Source organism: Ambystoma mexicanum, chromosome 4q, assembly GCF_040938575.1.
Source record: "Ambystoma mexicanum isolate Mex_15411 chromosome 4q, UKY_AmexF1_1, whole genome shotgun sequence".
Classification (NCBI taxonomy): domain Eukaryota; kingdom Metazoa; phylum Chordata; class Amphibia; order Caudata; family Ambystomatidae; genus Ambystoma; species Ambystoma mexicanum.
The window spans coordinates 1160105280-1160118189 of NC_090928.1; the positions used below are offsets into that span (position 1 = coordinate 1160105280).

The 12910-nt window shown below is 42.9% G+C and overlaps 1 protein-coding gene across 6 annotated transcripts in view; it reads left to right on the forward strand.

The window, feature by feature from the left end:
• The window catches only part of LRFN2 (leucine rich repeat and fibronectin type III domain containing 2), a 2062896-nt gene that overhangs the window by 766325 nt on the left and 1283661 nt on the right, over positions 1 to 12910 (forward strand). The gene's annotated exons all lie outside the window — the stretch shown is intronic.

Here is a 12910-nt window from a genome sequence, read left to right on the forward strand (position 1 = left end):
GATATGCACACTTGCTGTTGGCAGAGAGGTGAGGAGGGAAGACTTTCCTGAAACCGGCAGCATTAAACTTTTATTCTGTTTGTGCACATGCAGAAAAATGTACTTGCACTAACACAGTAAAACTTGAAAGCTGCTATTTTCAAGACTTCCATGCCCGTCTGCCTCAGCAAAATCAAATGCTCACATAAACCCCCTCCCCACGGATGCGAGCCAACATATAATGACATTATGTGTACTTTTTCACACCCGAGGTTAGGGACTGTGCAATTGCTTTTTCTTCGGCATATGTGTTATGTGAATGTCACTAGAATAGCATTTTGGTAGTCAGTCTAGTCATTTATTTCTGTGGCATGACCTTATAGGTACACGTGTTATCGTGTACAATCTACTTTGTATGGCATGACAGTATTTTACATCATTTGAGATTTGTTTTTCTTCATATTGATGGTCTAATTACCATTAGTGCGACTGAGACATAAGTGACTTCTACTACAACACTTGCATGACTCCACATTTCTTGACCTCCTACCTAAAACTAAACTTCTATAAAGGTTGTATATTGTATGACCAAGTTAAGTTGGACCACCAGGATCCCTGTCTGCTGAGTTAAAGTAACATAAATTTATGTGAGAAGAACTAAGGCAACTTCTTGGTGGAGACTCTTGTTTGTGTTTTGTGTCTTGGTGAAAATTTGTGACTTTCCCTGGCAAAATATTATCTAAGATAATGGTTAAACACGCATGTGTGCTATACCGCGATAACCACGGTATACCGTCATTTCGCATGCAGGTTATCATACCGTCAAAAAATCAATACCGTGACATCCCTAATGTGCAGTGGCGGGGCAACGCCTATGTCAACACATAATGCCTCCCCGCCGCCAAATTACTCATTTGGAGACAATTAACTCTATGTCAGTTTGCACATGCAGTGCACATCATCAACCAATTACTGTTACGTTGAAACAGTGGGCCTCATTACGACTTTGGCGGTAGCCATGCCCTTAATAAGGACATGGCTGCCACCAAAACCGGGTCCAGGTCCGGATTCCCTGAATGGGGATTTACCGGGCCATTCCAAGTTTGGAGGGCCCGGTATGTCCTCCTTCAGGGAACCTAGGCCTGGACCTTCCCCATTCCCATTGAGCCCCAATAGGGCTCAATGGGAATGGAGGCAGGGAGCTAACAACAGGCCAATTTCGACCTGGCTGTTGTTAGCTCCCTGGTCCCCTCGCGGGACCCGGTAAGGACGCCTGGTTTTTACCAGGCGTCCTTACCGTGTCCCGCGAGGGAACCTCTCAATGAGGTGGAATGAGTTTAACGGGTCCACCTCAATTAGCGGCACCCATTAACCCATTCCGCCAAGGTTATAATGAGGCCCAGTGTGTGCTAATGAACATACAAGATCCTCCGGGAGGTATATGCACTGAGACCACATTTGAACACTGACATTGTGGGATGGTTTAGAAGTGCAAATGAACATCTTGTTATCCTGGGGGGCAGCATTTGAATGCTCGCTGTATATGTAGAGCGGATTGCACATTGGGACCGAATATAAATGGTAATAGTATTAAGAAACAGAAAGCCTCACATCCACAGGGCCGACAAAGTGGATTTTCCTTGAACATTGGGAATTGAGTATGTTAAATGGGTGATTGCCCAGGTGACTATGCTTGGTTCTCAGGCAGCAGGAGGACGACTCTGGATTATTGTTTTGCCATTGATAATGTGCTGCTCTCCATCAGAAGTATGGCGCTGAAATTTAATGACTTCAGCAACCACGCTACTATTACTATCTATAGTTTCCCAAGTATAAGAGCCCAGGAGCAACAGGTAATTGATGCGATAGATGCAAACCACGCCAGTAACCATCATCTGAGGTCGAAGCAATACTTTGAGAGAGCAAATGGATACATTAACTACAGGGGGAATTACACGGCCCACGGTAGAGGCCGTGTAGTTACGGTCAAGTCGCTAAACCCATAGAAAGAACCCATTTTTGGTGAGGCTTATAACTTTGCTCCCCCGGACGAATCTACACCAAACTTTGCAAATCAACTATATGGCCCACTCTAAATATTTTTTAAAGTGAGTTTTGGTTCAGGGGGGCAAAGTTATAGAGGGTCCTACAATTTCTTTTTTTACCATAGACTGAATGAGGAAAAACTTTGCTCAGGCCTACAGCCCAAACTACTGGACACATTTTTACCAAATCTGCGGCAGGAGCAGCGGCTTAGTCCCAACAGCGTGCTTTTGTAAATTTGGTGAAAATCCGTCCAGTAGTTTTTTTTTTAAAACAACCAAAAAGGAGGTCACAAAAAATTAGTGATATCTATGTCCGCTCTGCGGACACAGTTCCCTGTTCGCTCCGCGGACAGGACACCGATTGGTGAATCGGCTTTCATCATGTCCACGGACATGCAACGTGTTCGCTGATTGGCTGGTGAAGAGCGTGATGTGTATCAAATTTTTGGAAACCCCCACCATCTTGGGTTTGCGGACACCAGCCTCTGTCCGCGGACATCGCAGTAAAAACAGATTAAAAAACACAACATTGCACTTATCAGACTTATCAAATAATCTCTGGGGAGGTGAGGGGTGATGAGGATGGGATGGGATATGGCTGCAAGAAGCAAAAAAAAATGGTGTTTTCAACACGAAAGTCCGCGAACAGTCCGGATGTTTGCGAACAGTCCTGAGAAGTTTGCAAACACCTCAGCATTACAGGGTTGGTGGAATGCAATTCTTGGATGGCTTATAACTTTGGCTCCACTTAATGGAACTGCATGTATATTTATGACCTGATTCTGAGTGATTATGCAAAGTTTGGTGGGATTCTATCATGAGGGGCAAAATTAGAGGGGGGGGTCCCAAAATAATGTAAACGCTTATAAATGTGGTGCCGTATGACAAATTTACACTTCATTTGGCAAACTGATAGTAGATCTAGATATACATGTTGTTGCTATGTTTGCTGGGATTCAGTCAAGAGGGAGCAAAATCAGAGGGGGTTTACCAAAATATTGTAAAGGCTTATAAATGTGGTGCCATTTGACAAATCTCCACAGAGGTTTGAAAAAAGATTATAGATCTGGATATAAATGTATTCGTAAGTCTGAATGGATTTTGTCAAGTGGGGGCTAGGTTATATGACAATTGTATGTGCATCATTTGACACTTTTGAAAAGATAAAACATGGGTGGATTTCCAGCAAACTTGTGTAAGGAGCATTGAGAAGGACCTGAAAGCATGGTTTTGCAAATGTGGTCATGTTTTATTTTGTAAGTACAAAAAATAGTGATATACCTTTGGTGACTGAGGTGTAGCCTGTGGCCATGTGCAGTGGCCAGATTGTCGGGTCATGGAATAAGGTAATGATCTGGATAATCAGGCTACTGACCATGACCACGACCACGAGGTACAACACATGGAATTAAAGTTGCCATGTCCACCTGGGACTGGCTTTGTGGTAAAGTTATTCGAAATTGGGATAGGTTTGAAAGGGAAGAAAAATATGCTTGTGGTAATATGGTCATAGGGTTCTCTTTTCGCCTTCTGCAGGCTGCCATGGAAAGAGAAGAGGGGCCGTGTACGGAACCAACGCCTTCCCTTTCCATGGTGGCCATCTTGGAAAAGGCTTTTTCTTCCAGGCGTCGCTGTGTAGGAAGAAACATCTTTTTTTTAGCACCCCAGGTTCCCACTTTGGGATCCTAGGGTGCTAATGGCCTTCATCCCCCATTACAGGGGCTGGAATGGGGGGATGATAGTCCTGAGACCTCGTTATCCACCCTCGCTTCGCTTGAGCTGATAACTTGGGATGCCAGGGAGGTATCCACTGTCACATCCCTGGAACGGGGGATAAACGCCACAATATAGCCATTAGCATAACACAAAATGCAAATGGAAATGTTGGAAATCTTTCTTATTGAGTCTATGTACTTTAATGAGAAATATAAAGTAGATGGAGTCTAACTTTTTTTTTTTGTTTGTTTTTTTTTTTTTACTGTGAAAGGTGGTCCTTAAAGGAACATTTGTTGTTTTCGGATGCATTTTGTTTTGGCAGGAGAGCTTAGAACGAAAGGTGGGGAGGGAAATGAGGGAAGAGGCACCAAACACTAATATGGAGGGGCAGGTGGACAGGGGAAAATGTTGGACGTGTGTTATTTCTAAGGTAGGGGGCAGTGTTTCTCATGCTCCTTGATTATAGCAGTGGTGGTGTCTCTTGGGGAGGAGGGATGGCATTAGCTGATTCCACTTTAATATAATAGCAGTTTTGCTAAAAGTATGTACTGTGTACTAGATTGTTAATGGATGAGTAGGAATAGGTGTTGGAGCTGTGCAAGGGACATTTTTTAAGTTGAAAGTTCCTAGATCAGTAGAAAATGCAGTTCCGAACTGTCCGCAAAGCACAGATCTTATCGTGAAGTGCAGACGGGTTCTCGACACGTCATCATGCCGCGCGCCAGCTTATTTCGCTTTTTTTTTTAAGCGCTCACACAGCACGAGGGCATCGAGGCGCTGTTACAGGAATTGGATTTTTTTTTGTTTGTCTTAGTTGCAAACACGCTTAAATACCCAGGGGTTTCTAAGCACGGACCCGGGGATCAAACCTGTGTTGCTTCATATCATCTTGCTTCCAACGCGAGAATGTTGCCGCTGATCTATCCTCCCAGGACATGGTCATGTGGCACTCTTCGGAAGGTCTGCAATGAAGTCAGATGTTTGTAGACATTATGGTTAAGTTGCACTAATAAAAACCTATGAAATTCAATGAAAAAACTTTGTTAAGGGGACGTTATGGTTAAATTGCACTAATAAAAACCAATGAAATGCACTGAAAAAAACTTTGTTAAAGGGACGTTATGGTTAAGATTGGACTCATAAAAACCTATGAAATGTAATGAAAAAACTCTGTTAAAGGGACATTATGGTTAAGTTGCGCTACTAAAAACCTATGAAATTCAGTGAACAAACTTTGTTAAAGGGACGTTATGGTTCTAAGTAAAACTGAAAAACCCCTGAAATTCGCCAGTTATGGCAATTTCCTGATGACAAAATTGATGACATCACTGATGACATCACATGTCTGGCTCACTCTTTTTTCCTTCACTGATCTATCTAGGCCAGTAACAGTCAGGAACTAAAAATTCAAAAAGTACTATATTTGTAGACTTACACTAATTCACTTAGAGTTCACTCACAGCATATGAAACATATACATTAATGCACTTAATGCACTACGTACCTCATGATATTTATTCCAAACATCCTTGACACTTTTTTTAAATTAACATTACAATAAGAATCCCTTGTACATACTTTTCATGAAAGGTAAATGCACGTGATGTCACCAGTGATGTTATCAATGACATTTGTGATGTCATCTTTGATGTCCTGGGTGTTAGTCTTAGCAGTGCACGGTGGTGGCACAAGTTATGGTTGCTTAGCTTACCATAACTGGAGAATTTCAGGGGTTTTTCGGTTTTACTTAGAACCATAATGTCCCTTTAACAAAGTTTTTTCACTGAATTTCATAGGTTTTTAGTAGCGCAACTTAAACATAACGTCCCTTTAACAACGTTTTTTATTGAATATAATATATACACAACTGGAATGTTTAGACTGTAATGAGGTAGAGAAATGGCTACTACGGCTTTCTGGTAAAGTAGCCGTACATAAAGCAGTCTATACCCACTGTGATGACAACAATGACATGGTCTATGACAAATACATAAGAGACAATGAAAAAGATAGTGCCGCCAAACTAAACTTGTTTTTTTATCATTGATCCCTCCACCAAATGATATACTATTAAGTGAACTAAAAACAAATATAGAAATTAGGGAGGTGGTGGGGATCTTCAAATGGGAACTATGTTTGTCAAAAAACGATCTCTGTATTAATATCATACGACACCAGAGGGATATGGCAATTGCTGGAACAAGCACATGCGAAGCTGCTTGATTCTTTTTTAAAAACTCACTTTTACTTGTTGTTATGCCATCACCACATTGCTCCTGCGTATTTGCCAGCATTGTCTGTCGTTGGTCCCATTCTAAACCTCCCCATTGAGAAAAGAACATGTTGTATCTGCATAATTTCTAGTATTACTGAAACAGCGAAGAACGTGTTAACAGAATGTAGCATGATTGGTCCAGTTTATTTTCATCATTTGGAAAAATATGTCCATGATTTGGAAACTATTATAACACCAACTTTCTGGAATTACTCAATCAATTCAAAGAGAAATAACATCCACCAAGCACTTAACAGGCGCTGGCTGTCTGTGAGCTAAAGCTTATCTAAAATGTAACAAGCAAATAGCAGATATAGGAAATATCAAACATGAGAGATTTGCACAAAGAATGACTTTTAGAGTAAGTCATTATTTTGTGATTTTTTTTTAAATGGTATGGAATATGTATGTTTTATAAATGTTTTATATGATTAAAGTTTATCACTGATTCACATTAGAAATACATAAACAATAAAATAAAAACTGCCCTCGTCTTATTTTGAATAGTTATGGAATCCATGTGCTATTTTTACTTGCTACATGCAAGCAGATTCCTTAGACATCCATGTGAACGCCTCCTCCCATGCATGGACATGGCAGGTGGCATTTAAAATTCTCTGCATGTTAAGGTTTAAATATGCGATCAAATGGCTCCTGCCCTGTAGGAGTTAAAGGATGTGTAGTGGCTATCCCTCATATCCCAGCCCCCACACTTCTACCTACAACAGTGACCAAAATCATAAAGGTAAAACAGGCAGAGTTAAGCGATATACCTTCTTCATCTTTTGTGGTAAAAAGAGCTGAGGCAAGGCTATACTTCAAAAGCGGTATACATGTGATTCAGTAGCAGCCCACACAGCAATGTACAACAGTCCAAAACAAAACAAAGGCATGTTCATTTAAGGCTCTATGCAATCATATATACTTTAAATAAAGACAATAATGTAAGACTAACTAATAGAAGCACTATCAAAAACTCACCCCTGTAAAGAAGATTAGAGAAATGCTGAATATAATAGATGCAAGCACTCTAGACATTCAGCAGGGAGATAAAAGGCAATAAAGGGCTATAATGGTCAAAAAGGATTTGTCATGTGCAAGAAAAGGAATACAAATGGACCCAGCCAGTATCTAGGACCTACGATTGGACCAGTGAGTCATTTTGGAGTTAATAATAACTTCTCACTTTTCTTGGGTAGGTCAACAGCATTTAACCGGGCGTCTTTTCATTGTGCAAGCAAATCCAACCAAGTTCAGTTGTGGCTTGTTGTGTAGATTCAAGCAGCGAGGGGGAGAGGAGTCATTTTGAAAAGATGGCTCAGGGCAGTACGAGTGTGGCGTTCAAGTGATGCTGACAGGAGGGCTCACCATCATCAGTTGGAAGATCGGTCTGTTTCGAGACACGGTAACTGCAGGTCAGGGTCGGTGAGTGAAGCTCCAGTGGTTCAAGTTCATGCCTAGTTCTCAGCTGCAAACCTGATGTTCCAATGTGTGGTTTGACAGGGCAGTAACTTAATGCCAAGCCAGTTGAGTCATTTTTAACCAATGGTTTAATGCTCCCAGTGGTTGTGGAGGTCCAGCGATGAGTGGATGGTTACAGCTAAAGAGGTGACTGGTTCACCTTTGGACGATGCAGTGTTAACCTGTTTTGCAGATGCAAGCAAGAGCCGTTTGATGTTGAGAGAGTGCCAAAACCTGCACCGGTGGTCCCTGGTAGTTCGGCGGTATTCAGACATGATTGGAAGATGACTCGCAGTACTACAGCGAAAAACTGGGACCCTGGCTGCTCTGGCTCTCATGATTCTATGAGTCCCAATCCAGGGAATCGGGTACATGTTAAGTCATTGCTCACATTCTACTTACGCGAGGATTGATGACAAACACTTGCAGGGGTCCTTCCCCACCAGTCAGTCTCTGGGTACTGTTGTAGATGGCAGAGAGACAGATCTTGCTCCATCAGCGCGTCACCCTCAATGTGCCCTGCAGAAGGATAGAGAGCAGAGCTTGCCTCTGCATTGGGGGGCCTCACCACGAGTCTGGCGGTAACCCTTAAATGCGGCGGTAGCACTGTTACTGCTGCATTTAAGGGTCCACCAGATCATGGGCTTGGCGGATTTGCTCCAAGCTGTGAGCTCGGGGCAAATCTACCGTGATTTTGCCGATCTTCGGTGCTATTACTGCAGGTGCTAATACCGCCTGTGGTAATAGCGTGAACATTCCCCATTGGGCCCAATGGGGAATGGGGAATTCCCGAATGGGCCCAATGGGGAATGGGATCAACACTTCCGCCAAACCCGTGATTCGGCACTAATAGCGCCGGGGGTTTGGCAGTAGGGCTAATAGCCCCAGCGGTAATACCACCGGGTTTACCGCCCAACTCATGATGAGGCCTCCAATCTTCACTACACCAACAGATGACTCTGGACAGATCAACTCTCCAAAAAGTGTTCTAAAATGAATGTTTCCTTCGGCCTGGATTGTCTAAAAGTAATTCACAGATGGAGTGGGATACCCCTTTTTTATAGGAAAATGTCCACAGGTGATTGAACAAAAGCAGATCAGCTTTACAGTGTAAATTTCCTGTATTTGTGATCAGTGGTCTTTGCCTACTTGCATCATAGCAAGTGCTTTGCACTAAAGGAAGAGTTGGTGACAGGAAGGAAGAAGAGGCACAGAGAGAAACAAGATGGTGGAACCCCAACAGTGCTGCAATCCCTATGACCACACTAACCCCACCCCTTCCCTGACCCAATGCATCAAATACACTTTAGTAGGCAGCACCCTGGTATGAGGTTAATCCTTTTCGTATAGGTTGTAGCTTTGATTCTTTATTCCAGGACAGCTCCAGCTGAGGGCTTCCTAGGCTGGAGAGAGGTGTTACCCCATCTCACAAAGCATCACATGAGATGCATAGCCTTTCAGTCTCTTGTCCTGCTGGCAGGGTGTCTGACTAGAATACACACAACCCTTCCACAGCGAGTCTGAGCACAAAGTACTGACAAGAGTCTGATTCAATCAGGTGTGGATGTTACTAATTATGTGAACCCTCCAACAGCAGACAACATGACTTATATTTCCGGATTACCCTATCAACAGATGGGGAATTTATCATAACAATACAAAATCTGGAACAGAGATGTAAACTTAAATACAATCTCTTCATTTCAATGATTTGACCTTCATAGCAGATGTCAAACAGGGCACCTGTGACCTCTGAACCGTCCCTGTGCCACTAGAAACCCGGAGCTGCTGATCATGAGAATGATGGACCAGGGCACATGTGTATGCTATGCTTTTGGTATGGAGCTTACTGAAAGGGCTGGGCGGTCTGATTAGCAGTCTACCCTTTCTGAGATGGAATTACCTGAATCATTTGTAATAATTAAGGAACATTTAAAAAAGTCAGGGTGTCTACACCCTCGTGAGAAAGCTATTCCTCACAAAAAAACATGAAAACCTGGGATAACCCAGATTGATATGCATAATTAACAACTTGGCATGCAAACAATCAAGCAAGGATGCCTGAGGAGTACTGCTAAAATGTAAGGCTACACATAAGCAGTCATCTCCATGCAATATCTGGGCACCTCTTAAATGAGACCAACAGTGTTTTATTTTATCTCTGTGAGTGCCGCTCAACTATTAGGAATCTGAAGGCGAGGCGTCAACAAGTCTTTGATCTCATTTAAAGGAGATATGTGACCAGCCATCAATTCTCCAAACCTGTGTTTTTCTTCATGTAGATTTAAAACAGCTGTGTCCAATATACCTGCAGGCAACTTCCATCGGGCCCGAAGGAACTGCAGCACGGACAAACACATTGATGCAGAATGTCCACTGCTGTGTACGAGATTCCAAGAAAGGGGATATTCACCTCCTCTGGTCCAGAAATCCCTCGACAAGATTAAGCAACGAACACAAGCTGAGTTACTGCAACCATGCCCTCAAAACTTTCCAAACAAGAAAACCACCACAGATATCATAACACAGTACTCAAAGGATGCCCATACACTGTACAGAATAGTACAGAAGCACTGGTGCCAGTGCTTGTACTGGTACTAGTACTGACAAAGATCTACTACATCACATACATCTTAAGCCCACATGTGTGTACTCCAGAGCACCAACAATCAGTAATTTACTCTGTTGTTCATGTTTGAGCAGAAAACTCCTTGATACTGCCAGAGGTACCAACTGGCTGAGAACTCTGACAGGCTTTCACCGTTGTGGAACATGTAACATGTGTACATTTGGATATGGGAATTGTGACAGATTATCTTTCAAGCAAGGTGGAGAGATCATCATTGGGTCGCATTCTTGGAACCCTGATTTAAGCCTTCTTACGCTCTTATTATAGTGCCTCGATGCCTGTGGGCTGTAGTGCGCTCAACAAAACCAAATAAATAAATAAAAAAATAAATCATAAGGGACTTCATCAATTGTAACACCACTTATGTGGTATATACTGTCATATGTGTATGCCAGAAATATAAATATATAGAAGGCAACTGAGAATTAGAATAAGGGAACCCCTGGCAAGTCTCAACAGCCAGGATCCTAGGCTGCCCCTCGCATGGCATTGACAGAACTGCCATCAAATGGCAGACAAGAGAGAGATCTAATTCATAGGCTTGATGAGAGCCAAATGTACCAAACGCGGGGGCAACCGCACAGTATTGTTACCGCCGATGGAATCCCAATGCATCTGCAAATGCAGGGGCAGCAAAGATGGACTGAATTTCGATCATGAAATGCATGTGTGTTTATAAAGCCATTTGCATTTAACTGATGTTTCTGTGTTCCATTTTCACCACTTGCTCAAACGTGTTTTGTGACTTTCATTACTAATATTGTCATATTTATATCACAGGAGCTAATAGATGATACCAATTTAGTAATGTCCTGTGTGGCATCTGCTGCTGCCAGTCTCTGTGTTCCATTTTCACCACTTGCCCAAATTTGGCTTGTAAAATTCTTTTTTTTCTTCATTAACATCACCATATTGAGATTACAGGAGTAAATAGAAGACATCGACTAAGTAATGCACTGTGTGTCTGCTGCAGTACACACTGCTTTATATGTGATATGATAGGTTATTTATAACGCGCTTAATACCCAGACATTTCTGAGCGTGGACCCAGGGATTGTTCCTGTGTTGCTAACTGTCATCTTGCTTCCAGGGCTATCACTTTGCCCCTGAGCTATCCTCCTGAGATAATATTGTCAGAACTCTTGGATTATCACTGTCATTGCTGATATGCGAGAACTAATTCAAGTCATGTCTTAACAATTCCTTCATATGAACAGTCAAGGTTGGAGAAAAAAGGACCCCGAATCCGAATCATTGAATTTTTCAAATACAAGTGCGGACTTTCCCAATCTAATTCTTTAGACCTTACCAGCCACTAATTCTTATCTCATATGTTCAAGATCTAATTTCATCACTTCTCTGACATCACTAGAATGTGTTATGTCAGGTGTAAAGGCTTTCAGCTATTGATTACCATCCATTCCCTAAACTGGCACATCTTTGGGTGTGCTTAAACCACATGCCAATGTTGACATCAGCATTCAGTGATGCGATGCACACAAAAGACATACAGTACCTATTTGAAAACAATGGCGTGAAGATGGCTGCCTGCTCCTTATACACGGGATGCAAAGGAAGATTCCTTACAGGACACCCCTCTTCCATTAGGTAAGTTCTTCCCTCTGCAGGCATACTATTATGCAAACCCTTAAGGCCTGTTTCACTATGAGCCTCATTACGACCCTGGCGTTAATGGGTTAACGGCGCCGTAAAAGGTTGCAGCGCCGTTTACCCATTAGCGCCTGATTACGAGGTCCCTTTGCGGGACCTGACTAACGACTGGTCTACACCATCCATTAAAGTAGGGACCCGCAAAGGGACCTTGGTGCTAAGTACGGTACCGCAATTTGCGGTACCGTACTTAGCACCTTCCCCATTCCCATAGAGCCCTTTGGGGCGAAAATGGGAATGGGGAGGGGCCATGGTTCAATGGGGAATTACCGCCCCACCAACCTTGGAATGGGGTGGTGATTCCCCATTGAACCATGGCGCACCCGTTACAACACCGGCACCAACCATGGTGCTAATAGCGCCATGGTTTAGCGCTGGTGTTGTAATGAGGGCCTATGTATACTTAACCCATTTGCGAGCTGACTGGATCCTAAAAATTATAACTATTGTGTGGCGCTGTGCCTCAAATACTTGTTACTAAAGGAATTTTCTTCCATTGTCAGGAATTTATGACAGAAAACAACTAATTTTACTGAGAAACACTACCACTTTGTAGCACTCTTCTAATTTCAGAAGTAAGCCTACTCAAATATTAATTGGGGCTCATTATAACTCTGGCGGTAGCCGTGCCGGTAAAACCGGCATCCTGCCACGGAGTTGTGATTTTTTCTGGTGCCTGGCTTCACAGACACACCAGGGGATTACGACCCGTTGTTCTTGGAAGTCAGGCGCTGGAAAACTATTAATCCCCATTCCCATTTGAGTCCCATAGGACTCTATGGGGATGACGGAAGCACTGGAACCATTAATAACGGTGCAGGTGCTTCCCGGAAAGTCTGCAGGTGGGTGCCGTCCCGCCCGCCACCGTTGTTACAGGACTGCCATGCTCGTAATGAGGTCCATTCTCTTTTTGAGTACAGTCCGAAATTCACTAGGCCAATCTGCTAATCTCTACAGCTTCCAATTAAGGAGTGCAATTTTCCCATAACACATACCAGTTCAACCTGAACATTATCCACGACCATCAGGGTAAGTGCCAAGCAGGTTTTCGAACTCGCAATATGAAGGCATATACTCATTATTATCCTATGGGTCACTTACATTGTCGTTGCTTTATAATGTGATCCACAGGTC